The sequence below is a fragment of the Eretmochelys imbricata genome, chromosome 3, assembly GCF_965152235.1.
Source record: "Eretmochelys imbricata isolate rEreImb1 chromosome 3, rEreImb1.hap1, whole genome shotgun sequence".
NCBI classification, from domain to species: domain Eukaryota; kingdom Metazoa; phylum Chordata; order Testudines; family Cheloniidae; genus Eretmochelys; species Eretmochelys imbricata.
Window position 1 is genome coordinate 38913284 of NC_135574.1, and position 17561 is coordinate 38930844.

The window sequence follows — 17561 nt, forward strand, 5'->3', positions numbered from 1 at the left end:
CAAAATGGCAGATTAAATTCAGCATTGATAAATGAAAAGTAACGCACATTGGAAAACATATCCCCATTTACACATACAAAATGATGGTAACTAAATTAGCTGTTACCACTCAAGAAAGAAATCTTGGAGTTATCGTGGATAGTTCTCTGAAACGTCCACTCAATGTGCAGCGGCAGTCAAAAAAAACTAACAAAATGTTGGGAACCATTAGGAAAATATCACAGAAAATATCATAATGCCACTATGTAAATCCATACTACACCAACACCTTGACTACTGTGTGCAGTTCTGGTCACCCCATCTCAGAAAGATATAGATTCAGAAAAGGGCAACAAAAATTATTCAGGGTATCGAACAGCTTCTATATGAGATTAAAAAGACAGGGACTTTTCAGCTTGCAAAAGAGATGACTAAGAGGAGATATGATGGAGGTCTATAAAATCATGAATGGTGTGGAGAAAGTGAATAAGGAAGTTTTATTTTCTCCCTCACATAACACAAGAACGAGGGGTCATCCAATGAAATGAATAAGCAGCAGGCTTAAAACAAATAAAAGGAAGCACTTCTTCACACGATGCACAGTCAATCTGTTGAATTTGTAGCCAGAGGATGTTGTGAAGGCCAAAACTATAATGGGGTACAAGCCCCCTGGAGCAGCATGTGATGCAACACCCCGTCCCCCCCCAGCCCTGCGCCACCCCTTCTCCTCCAGACCCTGTCCCCATGCTGCCCTTTACCCCCAGTCTCCGCCCTCACATTGCCTCTTCCCCACAAGACCCTGCCCCCTGTGCTTGCTCATCTCCACCCCCACACTTCCCCCCCACACACTGCTAGCCCTTAGGGCTGGTAAAAAGTGATGGGGCCAGCCCTGAGCCCCTGTAGTGGTGGATTAGCTGTGCCGGGGGCCCCCAGAAAAATGGGCACCTTGTCAGGGAGCAGGATAGGGGCACGAGGGCTTGCATCTCCATCCTTCTACCACTGATGTGGATAATTTAAGTCAACTCAAATCCAAAGCCTTGCTTGGAAAAGTTTGAAATCAAGCCTATGCATAGAGTAGCAGTTTTTCTGCACCACGAATGAAGGGGATGAAAGTTTTCACTGAAGAGGAGAGACAGGAAGTTTATTAAGAGACCAAGAAGCTTCTCTTGTTGCCGGAGAAAAGTGTTCCTGCAATGAATCTTATGTTTCTTTCATCAACTTCACAGACACCAAAGGACACAAACTGGTCACATACAGAGACTGAGGATTCAGAGGGCAAGTGTGTAAGTGATGATGATGAAGTATCAAAGTATATCACCCTGAATCTGACAAAGAATGAAGATGTGCAACTGTTGGAGTGGTGGAACCTGTCAAGCCAAGAGGTGCCGGGGCTCAGTCCCAGCAAGCCCTGCAAAAATTGAACACTAGCTGGGCAGCCGGCCTAGACAGCACCTTCACCCTTTTTTGAGCCCCTCCTGCCCCCCCTCAACCCTTGCCTCCTTCCTGCAGTGGGGAAACTGACCTGGAGTCATGGAGCGAAGCACCTACTGTCAGTTGCTCCTGGCTCCCCCCCAGAAACCCCTTAGGAGGTCGAGGGTGACTGACCTGTCAAGCCAACAGCTGTTGGGGCTCAGCCCCAGCAAGCCCTGGCAAATATTAAGCACTAGCTGGGCAGCCAGCCAGAGAATGCATTCACCCTCTCCTGCACTCCTCACTTCTGCACCCCACCCCCCTGCAATCTTGGTAGGGAAACTGACCTGGAGTCATGGAGCGAAGTGCCTGCTGTCATTGTTCCTGGGTCCCCCACACAGCCCCCTAGGAGGATGACCTGCCAAGCCCAGAGGTGAGGTGCCCTGCCATTCCCCTTGCATGCTTCCACAGGGAGAACAGACCCCCTGTCCCTTGCATTATATGAACTATTTAGAATATCATCAGCTTCAGTTACCTCTTTATCAGCAACTGATGCTGGGCAATGCAGATAGAGATAATCCCCTAACCTAGTCTGGGTTGAGCAGGAACTGTTGAGCAGGAAGTCTGGAGACTGACACATTTACACAATAAGGAGACAAAGGCTCTCTCCTTAGCCCCAGACATCCCAGCTGTTGGGAGAAGACTGAAAACCCCTAGTGATGATAAGGACAGGAATATTTGTTCTGATGACTATTGTACAATAAAGATTCATGTTTAAAATAACAACAATAATAGTGTGCACGTTTATTAAGCCATATAACTTTCTTATAAAGGACACACCCACTGTGATGTTCCCCTGGTGTTATCTGGACTGGTGATCTGCTAGGTCACTCCAATCCTTGACTCTGAGAGCCAGCCTTACCCTGCTCTGCTGTGAGAACCCCCACTCCTGGACTGTTCACACACAACCTCTGGCATGTAAGCTTCTTGGATTGCGCAACTAAGTGACACTAGCCAATATCTCCGGTCCCAGACACAACTCTAGGAACCTCCATCATTGCGTGTCCAGTTATGACCACTGGAGGCTGCAAGCTTATATGGTTTCGTCAATTTAACAAAGAAATTGATATGCACCAGGCTTAATATCCCAAGGGGAGTCTCTGACATGTTTCAAACCAAACACACTGCTTCAGGTAGAATAAACAAACAAATTTATTAACTATAAAAGATAGATTAAGTGATTATAAGTCTAAGCACAAGAAGTCGGATTTGGTCAAATGAAATAAAAGCAATACGAATTCTAAGCTGGTCTTAACACTTTTAGTGCCCTTACAAACTTAGATGCTTCTCACCATAGGCTGCCTGGTTGCCCTTCAGCCAGGCTCTCCCCTTTGATCAGCGCTTCAGTTGCTTGGTAGTGATGTCTGAAGATGGAGGTGGAAAGAGAGGAAGAGCATGGCAAGCGTCTCTCCCTTTTATCATGTTCTTTCTTCCCTCTTGGCTTTGCCTCCCCCCCCCACCAGGGTCAGGTGAGCATTACCTCATCACAGTCCCAAACTGGCTAAGGGAAGGGGGATGATTCACTCGAGAGTCCAACAGATCCTTTGTTGCTGCCTAGGCCAGTGTTCTTTGTTCCTGTGATCCTGGGCTGGGTTTGTCCCATACATGCCCTGATGAGGTGTGAACCTCCCCTCTGTTCCTGGAGAGTTTTGCCTGGGCTTGTTTTAAGCCATGAGGACACATTTTCAGCTTCATAACTATATACATGAAATTACAACCTAATACATTATTGTAACATTACTATAACAACAATGCTCAGTGCATCATGAGTCTTCCAAAGTCATCCGACATGACAAACTTTGCATTGGATACCACACAATCATTTTATTAGGATGAACATGGGGCTGTTGGGTGTTCCTCCGAGGTACAGAATGTCACACCTACCCCCTTAGTTTACTGCAAGAGGGTTAGTCAATGGCTATCTTGAAGACAGTTTGCCTTATAGTTCTCTTGGCATCCAGCCATTAAGGCCATGAAGCAGCATGCCTCATATTCCCCCTCACCCAGCAAACCAGGTTTGTTATGATTTCTCTGCTGTGGCAAGCTTTAACCCTGTTTACAGTTATTAATTGAAAAGTGGCATTATCATAATGTTTAAAGTCCATTTCAAAAATTTTATCCCCAAAACTTAACATTAATACCAAACTTTTTATCACAGATGTGTGTTTACAAGTATCTTTATGATACTACGCCCTCTGTTCAGATAGTGTAGTGTGAGGTTAGTTTGTTCATTACCCATGGTATCCTTTGAATCTCTCCCACATAATCAGTCACTGGCTTTTCTTTCCCTCCAGTGTTCCCTTCTGTGTGGGCTCTTAATTTAATCATGTTTCTGGAATTTTGGTGCCTCAGGGTCTGATGAGATAGGTGTTCAGGGGGATCCTGCACATTGACTGGCCCTTTGTGAAGTGGTCTCCCACCCCCAGGACTGTACATATACAGAAAATCCAGCTCCCTTTTTGTGGTTACCCAGTATTTCCCCCTCCCAGCACTGAGTTCTTCCCTTCCTTCTTTTCCTAGAGGACTATGATCTGTGCTCTGTGGGCTAGGTGTGTTTACCCTTTGATCAGATGCACCTTTTCCCAGCAGCTCTCCCATAACTGCTTTCTGTGTCTCACCAGCATGGGGGAAGACACCCCCCTCTCTGCCAGCTGGGTCATTTGCATTCTCACAAACTACTACCTGGAAATTTCCTGGTCTCAACTCCTCTGCTGTCACAGGCATTGGAGCTGCATCTTGATGTAAAGAGACACAGTTACTTTCCAAAAACTTATCAGAAAGAGCATCCTGAAAAACTGGGACTTGGATTGGGGTACCCTCTGCCACCCCTTTCTCTGTCCCTGGAAAGTCATCTGTGTGGCTGCTCCCCTCCAGAAAGTCAGGTACACAGTTCCTTCTCAAAACCTGGGTCACTGGTTGAGTGCCTGGGCGCACAGATGCTGACCCAGCCATCCTCCTTATGCCCTGGGCATCCTGCCTCAAGTGACTAGTGAAAAGACATTCCTGTACCCCCACTATTTCTTCCCCAGTTTCCTCCTCTGGGCCCCCTCCTAAGACACATTTCTCTGTGCTCCCTAGGAAGGGTTCTATCCCTTGTTCATCTGCAAAACTCTGCCAGCTAACAATTGGGACAGTTTCCTTAATTACTAAAAACACCTCTCCTGCCCCTGCACCTGAAGGCATGTTACCTTCTGCTGGAAAGGAGCTACTTACAGCCCCTCCCATACTTGGAAGCACACTGCTTCCCTGTGTTGCAGAGTCACAGGAATCCTCACTCACCTCAGTGGTTTCTGAGATTCTCTGCCCCTTCTCTGGGTTCTCCTCTGGGACACATTTCTCTATGCTCCCTGGAGCCAGGTTTGTCTCTGGTTCATCTGCAACCTGTTGGCAGCTAACAACCTGGACAATTCTCTCCCTGGCAGGCATTACACCCCCATCCCTTCCTGATGTGGTGTTGCCTCCAGCTGCAGTGTAGGAGTTGGTCTCAACCATGTTCCCACCTGGAAGCATGTGGCTTCCCCCCTGCTGCAGAAGAATCAAGGAGACTCTCTCCCATTCTCTCTGCAGTTCCTGAGACCTTACCCTTTCCCTCAGGGGTCCCAGCATAAAACTCCCTCCTGCTGCAGGCAAATACTTTAACCTGAGCTACATGGAAAAAATCATTACCAAGAAGCAGGTCAACTAGGAGGTGTTCCATTCCCCCCACAGTCAAAATACTTTCCAAACCTTCCCACACAAAATGGATTTTAGCTAGTGGTACGAGGAATCTGCTTTCACTACACACACAATCTCTGCCATTTGGCCAGGTAGCACACTGGCCTTTGGGACCACACTCTGCTTAACCAGAGAGATCTGGGCCCCTGTATCCCTCTGCCCCAAGTACTCCCTGCCATTAATTTGGACAACCTTAACATGCTCCCTATCTGGTTCTGCCGAGGCTAACTTCACAAAACCAATATGATAGGTTTCAATAGCTTGGGGAGTTACTCTGTTGAGGACAGCAGAAATAAACTGAGCTGTTTGTTGTCTGCTTCCTCCTAGCACAGGGCATTTATTCCTCAGGTGATCAGTGGAATTACACTGATAGCACCTTTTGGGCTCTTCTGCTTTTACAGGAGGTTTGGAATGAGGATTAGTGGTAGAGGGATGTTTTTGGGTAAGAGAATGCTTAGGCTCCCAACCCCCGTCTCTCGTCCCAACGGCAAAATGGGATCCTCCCTTCCCACCAGTTTTAAACCCCTCTTTCTGTGGCCTGCCCTCAATAGATGCCTGAGTCTGTTCAAAGGCATCAGCTAAAAAAGCCATCTCATCCACAGACTACATCTTTGTCCCATAGACACTGTTTTACATCAGCCTTACATATGCCTAGGAAATGCTCTTCAGCAACAAGATCAAGCATTCCTTCGAAACTTGCCACCTCTTTACCCCTCATCCATTTTCCCAACAAATCTTTAATTACGTTTACATATCACCTATTACTCATACCAATATCCCTCTTAAGATTCCTAAATTTACCTCTATATGTTTCAGGGGTAATCTGAAAACTTTGTAAAACAGTATCTTTAAATTTACAATAGTCTAAAGCATCTTCAGTAGGTATTCCATTGAATACATTTCAAGCTTTACCAGTTAATTTTGCAATCAGGGTAGGAACTCTCTTATCGTCAGGGATTTCATGTATTACACACAGCCTTTCAAAGGTAGTCAGATATTCAGCAATATCATCTTCCTCACTGTAGGTAGGACATAAGTGTTTCCACTTGTGGATTTTTGGAGTGATATGAGTCGTTTGGGTCGGGGGGTTCTGGTTCTGCTTCTCCATCATGTTTCCACTCTCTCTCTCTTTCTTTCCTCCATCTCTTTTTCTTCTATGGTCCTGTGTGCAGCCTCCTTTCTGGCAGCCTCCCTGGCTGCCTCTGCCTCCATAGTTTCCCAGCTGCTTCTTGGAGCCTCATTTCTGCCTGCCACATTTGAAACTCGTGGTCCCTTCTCTTCTCTGTCACTTCCAGTCTGGCCAGGTCTAGTTTCGTAGCTGCCTCACTGGTAGTCATTTTCTGCTTTCTTGTGCTTATTTCCCTCACCCGAAATAAACAAACAGAAAATAACAAACCTGTGACCTCCTCCTGACTGTTCTTAGCCACTGCACTTAACACTCACTTAAAATCACAAATATAAATGCTTAAAGTGTGAAGTCTACTTGGAGAAACAAGCCACAGATAGACTCTGCTCGCTGTGCCACTGTAACGTTCCCCTGGTGTTATCTGGACTGGTGATCTGCTAGGTCATTCTAATCCTTGACTCAGGGAGCCAGCCTTACCCTGCTTTACTGTGAGAAGCCCCATTACTGGGCTGGCATGTAAGCTGCTGCTTGGATTGTGTAACCAAATATCTCCAGTCCCAGACAAAACCCTAGGAACCTCCATCATGCAGTGTCCAGTTATGCCCACTGGACACTGCAAGCTTATATGAGTTTGTCAGTTTAACAAAGAAATTGATATGCACCAGGCTTGATATCTCACCACAGGCTGGCTGGTTGCCCTTCAGCCAGGCTCTCCCTTTTGATCAGTGCTTCAGTCGCTTGGTGATGATGTCTGTAGATGGAGGTGGAAGAGAGAGGAAGAGTATGACAAACTTCTCTCCCTTTTATCATGTTCTTTCTTCCCTCTTGGCTTTGCACCTATCCTCTTCCCGACCCCCACCCCCATCCCGAGTCAGGTGAGCATTACCTCATCACAGTCCCAAACTGGCTAAGGGAAGGGGGATGATTCACTCGAGAGTCCAACAGATCCTTTGTTGCTGCCTAGGCCAGAGTCCATTGTTCCTGTGATGCTGGGCTCGGTTTGTCCCATACATGCCCTGATGAGGTGTGAACTGCCCCTCCGTTCCCGGAGAGTTTTGCCTGGGCTTGTTTTAAGCCATGAGGACACATTTTCAGCCTCATAACTATATACATGAAATTACAACCTATAACATTACTATAACAATAATGCTCAATGCATCATGAGCCTTCCGAAGCCATCCGACATGACAAACTTTGCATTGGATACCACAAAATCATTTTATAAGGATGAACATGGAGGTGCTGGGTGTTCCCCCGAGATAGAGAGTGTCACACCCACCCACACAGGTGCTCCCCCTGAGAGGTACGGTGAGACAGCTTGCTGCTGCAGGTGTGGTGCGGATGTGGATACACATTATAGTTGGCTAGCAGATTGCGGATCAGATGCATGTTGATTCTGACGGATTCAGATCAGATGCGGATCCATATTTTTATATCTTGCAGGCCTCTATCCATCAACAGCTATTAGGGATGGTCAGGGTTGCAACCCCAAGCTGAGAGTAGACGACAAGCGGAAGGATCACTTGATGGCTGCCTGTTCTGTTCATCCCCTCTGAAGCACCTGGCATTAGCTGCTGTCTGAAGACAAGATACTGGGCTAGATGGACCATTGATCTGACCCAGTATTGCCATTCTTATGCATTCTTCCGATTCACTATCACCCCAAATCCACCCTTTCCCCTCACAGTCCCTACTGCTAAAGTCCTTTGTCACACCATATAATCATCTTCTCTTCAGCTCCCCACATCTCCTCTGTCTCTGTCTCTCTCTCTCTCCAATCTTTGAAAACACAACTGAAATAGTCGATTTTTTCTACTGCTGTTCAAACATGTTCCCCCTTCACACACACACACACACACACACACACACACACACACGGCATCACTTAATAAATTCCAATCCCCTAGATCTTGTCACCCTCACCTCTCATGCTCTCACTTCCTCCTACTCCACCTCTCACTCCTTATTTTACGTCAAATCTTCATTCAATGGCTTCCTTTATCTCTTTCTCCCAGGTTCAGCATTGTGCCTTCATTCATGATTCTCCTCTGCTTTGAACAGTCTCTCACTTCTTACTGCCCCTCCCCAATTTGGTCTCTCTTGTCTTCTTTAAAATCTCCTTAAAAATCATTTCTTCTTTTAACCCATCTCACATTGCTGTCTGCACAGTAATCTCTCTCAGCCCTTGCCTAAATTATCATGCTGTACTTTTGATCTCTGTTGGTCTTGCCTATCTTAGCTTTTATGCTCTTCCGTGTCTGAAATATGTCAGCACCCCTCAGACTCTGGCCCTATGCTTGTGAAATGACATGTAATTTTTTTTCATACAGTCATAGGTTATAAAGACAGAAAGGGACACTTTGATCATCTAGTCTGACCTCCTGTATAACACAGGTTATAGGACTTCCCTGAATTAATTCCTGTTTGAACTAGAGCATATTTTATAGAAAAACATCCAAGCTTGCTTTAAAAAGTGTTAATGATGGAGAATCTTTCACAGTATTTGGTAAGTTGTTCCAATGGTTAATTACCCTCATTGTTAAAAATCCAGGCAATATTTCCAGTCTAACTTCCCTTTACAGCAGTATATAAACAGTCATAATAATAGGCCAAATCCTTACTCAGCTGTCACACTGGGATTTGACCAAGTAGGGACTGAGTAAAAAAACCAAATAAAGGACAACAAATAGGACCAACTCAGGAAAGAAGCCTTTAGTAACAAACAAAATGACATATCCACAAACCCTAAACACTAAAAGAACACACACTCAGATTTGCTTCCATCATATACTTTTTTCCCCCTGAACTGGCAGCTGCAGCAAACATCTGAACAGCTGTTTTTAACTTCTATTGTTTTCCCGGTGCTTTTTTGTTTTCCTGCTGGCAGTATGGCAAAGTGCTCACATTGACAAGCGTGGGAGCATGGTCAGATTGGTTAATCTGAATTTGGTTAATCTCTAATTTGAAACAGTTTTCAAATTCCTCACCCAATTCTTCAATACATCTAAACTTCACTGGGATGTATCAGAGAGTGGTGGCCACAAGGAGATGGCTGTTGCTCTGTGATTCAGGACTGCTCAGTCTCTAGACAAGTTACAGCAGCACAGGCTCTGGTCTAATCTCTGCTACCGTCATATAGTTAGGTTTGGAAGGATTCGATTTTTACTGATGAAGGTCAATAAACGTTGACTTCACCATACACACACAAACCGACAAAAAATATTTCTTGCAATAATAATCTACATTTATGAAAAGGCAAAGTAAAATAAACAAATCAATAAATCCACTTCACAACTTAGTTTGATTTAAGGATATTTACTTCGTATATTTTGATATGAAACATTGGCTATTTGTGTTTTAAGGGTTTTTATAAGCTCAGTGTCTACTGTCATTAAATAAGTATTGTCTGACCCCCACCACCATTGCTGATGCCCCCATAATTTCCCACAACTATGAAAATTAAAAGCTAATTTAAAAAAATGCTTAAAATTAAATATCGATATTATCTGTTCATTTTATTATTATTTTTTAATCAAATTCTGCCAAGCCTGCTCACAGAAGTTTGGGCATAGCAGAGTTCAGCTCTGCCAAACACCCTCCTGCTTTCAACATAGAATCCTAGAATCACAGAATATCAGGGTTGGAAGGGACCTCAGGCGGTCATCTAGTCCAACCCCCTGCTCAAAGAAGGACCAATCCCCAACTAAATCATCCCAGCCAGAGCTTTGTCAAGCCTGACCTTAAAAACCTCGAAGGAAGGAGATTCCACCACCTCCCTAGTTAACCCATTCCAGCACTTCACCATCCTTCTAGTGAAAAAGTTTTTCCTAATATCCAACCTAAACCTCCCCTACTGCAACTTGAGACCATTACTCCTTGTTCTGTCATCTGAGAACCACTGAGAACAGTCTAGAGCCATCCTCTTTGGAACCCCCTTTCAGGTAGTTGAAAGCAGCTGACAAATCCCCCCTCATTCTTCTCTTCTGCAGACATGCCCTCAGCTTTCCCACAACGATCCCTTCCTCTCCCTTATGTAGAGGATGATGAGGGTCAACTATTATAGGAGGTGGCTGCACCTAACAGAGCAAAGTGGTCTTTGCAAAGTGGTGAACCTGTCCCTCCATTTTCACTTTGATACTGAACCATACGTGTAGGGGCAGATTTTCAAATGATCTCAGCATATCCAACAGCTCCCAGGTAGGCACCACTGTTCCCTCTAAACTGTGCGTGTGTGCACGCACACACAGATCCTAAACGCCGTGCACATGGTGAAACACCGCGCACACAAAAAATGAAATACTACTTCGGAGCCAGGCAGAAATATAATTTACGGGCAACTTTTGACATTGTTTGCCCGCCATCTATCAACACAGCCAGATTCTACCAGCTGGCAAGGGAGGGAAAGGGAAAGGAGGGAAATGAATCGTACTCTTCCCCACCATCATTTCGAACGTGGAACGTTGATCACGTTGGGATGGTTGGGACCCACATATCTCCTTGTAGTCTGTTCATCTGGCTATGTATAAACTCAAGTATGTGCGAATAAGTCAAAATGCCTGGCTGTAGTTGCTAAGGAACTGCAAAGATTTCCCAGAAATGGACAAAGGTAAGTGTTGTTTTCATTATTGAAATCTTTCAAAGGCATTGGACTTCATACATTTACTCGTGATGTGTCATAAAAATAAAAGGAAGGGTAACAACCTTCCTGTATACAGTACTATAAAATCCCTCCTGGCCAGAGGCACAAAATCCTTTTACCTGTAAAGGGTTAAGAAGCTCAGGTAACCTGGCTGGCACCTGACCAAAAGGACCAATAAGGGAGAATTTGTGCCTTGGGGAGGTTAAAAACTAAGCTGGTAGAAATAAGCTTAGGGGGTCTTTCATGTGGGTTCCTATGTCTGTATCCTAGAGTTCAGAGTGGGGAGGGAACCCCAACATGATATTTTACCATTTTCCCATGTTTTTTTGCTGCAGATGCATGGACGTGATCGGAGCTATGCACAAACTTCCAGTATCCTGATCTGAACGATCTCCTGTTTGCCCTATTGTCAAGTCACGCTGTTAATCGCATTGAAATAGTAGCCATATAATAAAAGTATTAATTTTAAATAAACCCAGCTGAAAGTCCAGCTGAAAAGCAGAGGAGGCAAGCGCTCAAACCCGGAAGAAATCAAGGTACTTATTGACAGTGTGTTGTTGGCTATTAAAATGAACAGCTCGATGCTTTCTGTTCAGGATATTAATGACCATATGGGAAAGTATGTGTGTATACCAGCAAGCTGGAGAAGTAAAAATTATGCTTTTGAATTTCTTGAAATTATCAACTGCATTGTTCAAAATGACCTCATGCATGAAATAGCATCTGCAATGTTTCATACTCTAGCTGTTGATGAAAGCACTGATATATCCATTAACAGATACTTGATACTCTACTTTAAATATAGATCCATAAATTCTGCAGACTATAAAACTTCATTTGGTGGACTATTACGATTGCAAGAATGTGATGCTGTTTCAACAGTGTCTGCAATCAAAGAGTTTTATATAAAACACCAACTTGATCTAATGAAAATGGTGATGTTCACATCTGATGGTGCCTCTGTGATGTTGGGCAAACTCAGTGGCATGGTGTTTCAGCTGAAACATGATATTCCACACTTAGTCTAGCAACATTGTGTTGCACACCGGGAAGACTTGGGGATTTCCGATGCATGGAAAGAGGTCAAGCTGATAAGAGACATTGAAACCTTTATGAGAACTGTCTACACGGTGTTCTGTCAGTCATCCAGGAGAAAATGCAAATTTCAGGAAACAGTGGATGCTTCTGAGTCAGTGGCTTTCAGGCCACTCAATGAAGTGCGCTGGTTATCTAGGCACTTTGCACTTTGAGCAATTATTCGCAACTATAATCCTCTTCTGGAATATTTTGAGCAAGACAAAGATACTAATCCAGTTTCTAAATGCTGCCACAAAAAGCTGAATACCATGGAATACTGAATAACATTAGAAGTTTTGAATGATGTTTTGTCGGAGCTGGCTTTACTATCAATGCTGCTCCAGAAATGGGGTCTTACACCTCTTGAAGCATTTCACCTTGCCTGAGGTAAACTGATAATCATTTATTGATATTTGTTAGGAAAATTTTAAATTTAAAACACAAACTCTTGTTTTTCTTTTTTTACTAATGATGTCTCTATCTGAAAACCCATATAAAGTGACATAATGGCATACTTATTAAATTGTCTTTATTATATGTTTATCAAAATCTTTTTGGACATGTGTATAGAATGAAAGGTGAAAGTGGACACCAACTGGCAGAGGCCTATGGACTGAGAATGATCATGATTAATATGTGCTTGATATATGCTTGTGATTGTCTATAAAAAGATCATAACGCGTAATGCTTAAAACTAACTTCTGCTTCATGAAGAATGGTTAAATTTCCTTTTTCTAAGTATTTAAAAATTACATTTATAAAATAACATAGTATAAAACTATTATTATCTCAAATTGCAAATTAAAATTTTTTAAATGTATAAGCATTTTACTCTCTTGGGTGCATTTGCCTCATGGAGCACAAATTTGAACTCTGCTTCCAAAATTTGCACAGAAGAAATTTTTTGCACACACGGCCTGTCAAAAATTAGAGGGAACATTGGTAGGCACCTAAAAGAAGTGACAAGATTTTCAATGTGTTCAGCACTTTGCATCTTCCACAAGTACAATAAGAGCTTTTGGGTTCTCAACGCTTATGGGTAATGAGCACATTGCAAAATTTGACCTTATACGTTTTGCTGTAAAGCTTGTGGAAATTCAGATATCTGCTTAAACCTAACCCATACCTAAGCAACAAATTGTTCTGCTTCATCTAATTGTTTGGTCAGTAATTGATATGGTGAGGACGTATGGCAGCAGTAACACAAGCTACCATTGATATAACCATGCTGCTGCATTTATAAATAACTTATGTCGCCACTGTAAGTGAAAGAGAGATCAAAATAGAGTCATTCTCATGTGCAGTTGCTCCTTTAGAATAATCTGGAACAATACAGTAACTCTATGGAGAAGATTTGCTTCTTTAACACCTCATATACTGTAAGAGGCCAAATCTGAGCTGTTATTCTACTTACTTTAAATGGGCAATCTGCTTTTTTGGAACATCTTCCAACTGATTCATTATAATGATAGAGAACGGGAAATGCTGCTGCTTAATCAGGACTGTATTAGTGTAGTAGTTTTACATGGGAGACAGCATAGTCCAATGGACAGGGTACTGGAAGGGAATTTTGGAGACCTGAATTCTCTATTCAAAGCTCTGCCACTGACTATCTTTACAGCCTGAGGCAATTATTAAGTCACTTAACCTCCCTGCATCAGAGTCCCATGATGTTTAACATAATAATGATGATTATTACTTTCCTTTGTATCATGGTTTGAGAATGTGGTATGAAAAAATACTTAGTAGAATTACCATTATCATCTTCCCATACATACTGCTACTGTGAGGGACATGTTCCTCCCCAACTTTCTTACCTTTTTACTGTCCTGCTAATGTTCCCTCTACTGGGACTGTAGGCCTATTCTAGGGTACGTACCTGGCCCCTGTACCAGTATCTGAGCACCTCCAAATTCTGAGTGCATTTATCCACACAGTACCTGTTTAGGTAGGGCAGTGCTATTCCTATTGTACAGATGAAGAATAGCAACACGAAGAGCCCAAGGTCACAGAGAAAAAGCTGTGGTGGAGAAAGGAATTGAACATTGGTCTCTTACTTCCCAGACTCAAACCACTGACTCAGCCTTATTGCTTTGCTCTTTTCTCTCTCCTGATTCCTTTCTGCTGTATCTGCTCTCTGCCCGCACCTACCATTTCCCTGTCTACTGATCTATGTATTTCAGTGCATCAGTCACAATATACAGGCACAAGATACAATAATTTTAAGCTTCGGTGTGATTCAGGACAGTATTTGTAGTTGCACCATGGGTGAGGTTAACTGCCATTGACTGTTCCCTGTTGGGTGGGGTACTAATGAAATAAACTGGACTCAGCAACCAGATTGTTGCTACCTTCATGTGGGAATTATGTGGTGGGGCTGGTGGCAGCTAGTCTGAGAGGGGAATTCTACTTAGCCACCTATTGCACCAATGTGAGATTAAAGTATTTTTTATTTCTCTCCATATTGTGCAGATGAATACAGGAGAGGTTAAAGCAAAGGTCATTAGAGAGCCCATTGCACTTTTCCTAAGAGTAGGAGTGTTAGATGAAATTCCTTTCAGTGGTGCCAGGATTTCATCCGTTGTGTTCTGGCCAAACTGCCACTCAGTTGCTTACAATTTTTTACTTTAATTTCCCTTTCAGTTTCAAATGGCTGTAGTATTATTTATCTCCTATACTAAAATTGTTGGATCATATTAAAGAAGTTCTGTATTAAAATCCCAAATGAGTTTGATTCCCCATAGTTTAAATTCCAGGGTATTACTAATTAAGAGGTCTCTTGGTTTTTGGTACTGTTTCTCTCCCTCTATGTGTGAAACTTGCAAGCTGCTAATTGTGTTAGTACATTCTAAGACAGAGTCTGTTCTCAAAGCAATTCACAGAGAGAGAGACTCAAAGCAATACTCTGTAACAACGGAAACAGCACCCAGAGACTCCCCGCCCTTTTGTTGTATTAACAATTGTGATTAAAATAGAGATAGAGGATGTATGTGGATGGATGCTTGGTGTGGATAATAACTGAATGATCAGGGAGGTGCCAGCCTAAGAATCCAGTGTCCATCAGCTGAAGAAGGCGTCAAGTGGAAATAACCAGAGGACCCCCAGAGGGCAGACTGGAATCCACCCAACAGCCTCAAGAATGGGAGAACCAAAGAATAAGATAACATCTAGCAGCACGGAGCCATCAGGAATGTGCTATCTGCTGATTGATTCAGCAACAGCATGATGAAGCAATTCCCATAGACTGGCATAGGAAGAAATTCCTATAAAAATAGACTCTAAAAAGTGAGAACTTTGGGGAACTCTGATTCTGCAAACCAACTTCCAGGAGCATCAGATGAGCATCTGACAAGGCCCTGCTCCCTCCTCATGTCCAGGCCACCTGGCCAGTGGCTTGGCATGAACAACTCTAAGGCTGGTAACTATGATAACAACCTTGCAGAACCTGTGTGTGTGTGTGTTTATGAATGAATGAATGTGTGACTAAATATGAGATTGAATGGAATGTTATAGCTGTAACTAACTGCTTACTATGATTCTTTCTGTATTCACAATAAATGTGGTATTTTGCCTTTTTTTCCCTTTAATAAGATCCTGCTGGTTTTTATTTTATTGGTACAACAAAATGTTGTGTAATGTTGCTGTGAGCTGTTAAACATCTGCTATGTTCCACCCCAGAGACAGATAGCTGTATTCCAATGGTGAGTGACTTGATCCCTGGATGTCTTTTACCTATCTCACAGAGCTAGAATGGAACTTAAATTGTTGATGTTTATAAAGTGCTTAGAGTCCTTGGATGATAGGTGCTATATAAATGCAAAAGTATGAGCATCATTATAGCACACTTTTCTCAGCCCATCAAAAATAAAGGTGTTACTTTATTTTTAGACACTTTAGACCGGGGGGCGGGGGGTGGCTATTTTCTAGTAGCAATTTTTCCAATAAATAATTGTAACACGCAATATATGCTTGTTATGAGAACATTAACTTTTCTAAGAGTATCCTCCATATTGCTTTTTAATATATATTTTAAATACAAGGGAGCCTGTGGCAAAAAAAGATATTAAAAATGATCAGGACTCCATTAATAACTGTAAAAGAGTTATTGAATGTCATTGTAACAGGGAGCACAGAGCCAGTGCACACTACAGCCTTACACGCACACAAAGAAAACAAAGGATATCTACAGGAGGTCCGCACCAGGAGTTATACATGAAGCATGACACCAGAATTGTGTGCGCATCAATGTACAACACTGCAATTATATTTCCTAAGATCCCAAAGATTCACATTCTATGTTGTCTATGACTCACTAAAATATATCCTGTTTGAATGTAAAGATATTATTGAAATCAATACCATGAATTATTGCTATCCATGTAGGATGGGGTGTCCACCCCACACTTTCCCTGAAGGGGTTGATGGAGGCCAGGTGGGCCAGTTAACCTATTAAGCAGCAAAGAGGGGAGATATAGGCTGGGCAGACAGTCTTGATTAGAAGGAAGCTCACCTGAGCAGAGGTGTGCTGGGCTAGTATAAACCCAGAAAGTTGGCAGCAGCAAGGATAGCTGGAAGGAAGGTTGTGGTCAGTCTCTGCTTAGTAGAAAGGGAAAGAGGGAACCCACAGAAAGAGTAGGACCCTGAGTGTTGGCCCAGAAGCAGGGTGTACCCTGAAGAGACCAGGGTGGAGAAGAGAGCCTGTGGGAAGCAGCCCAGGGAGTAAGCAGGAAGGTTGGAGACTGAACAAACCTTAGCTGTGTGTTGTAGGGTCCCTGGGCTGGAATCCAGAGTAGAGGGTGGACTGGGGTTCCCCTACCCACCACTAGGAAAGTGACACTGCCAGAGCAGTGAACTGGAAGACTGCCTGGGTCACTGTGGGAGTGACAGAGACTTTAAAGGACTATACCCTGGAAGATGGGGATGCTGAGTGACCTGGCTGCAGAACCAAGTTACAAAGAGGACACTGTGGGTCCTGTAGCAAGAGGGAGGCCACAGGCTGACAGGGAGATGGCATGCAACTGCAGGAAGGGGCCTTGCCTTCATGGAGCTATTCCCCAGAAAGGGATCTGAAGACTTGACATGAGGCATAGGGGATCACGAAGCAATTCAAACCTATGTCCTCCTCGCCAGTCTTAATTAACATCAAAAACATTTTTGTGCTTGTTTGGCCTTTACACTGGGAAAGGTCAAGTAGCGCAGTTTGTGCTGTCGGCATGTGTGTTTATAATACACGTAGTGTTGTTTCCCGAACAGACATACCAATTGTCCATTTGAGGACTGATCCATCCTGAATTGGCTGGAGTGAGAGTTGATTCAGGCCTATTGTGTACCATTGTGATTGTGATTGCATTTTCGGAAGGACTGTACTTGGGAATTTTTAAAAGGAAATACGCAGCCTGCAACTTCTATGTGAGGGTTCCAAAGCCCTTGACAAACATTTCATTAAGCCTGAAGCAGTATTGTTACATATAGGGTGAGTTGGATTTTTCAAAAGTGCCTAAGGGAGCTAGTAGCATAAGTCCCACTGATTATTTTTTAATGGGACTTTTGCTCTTA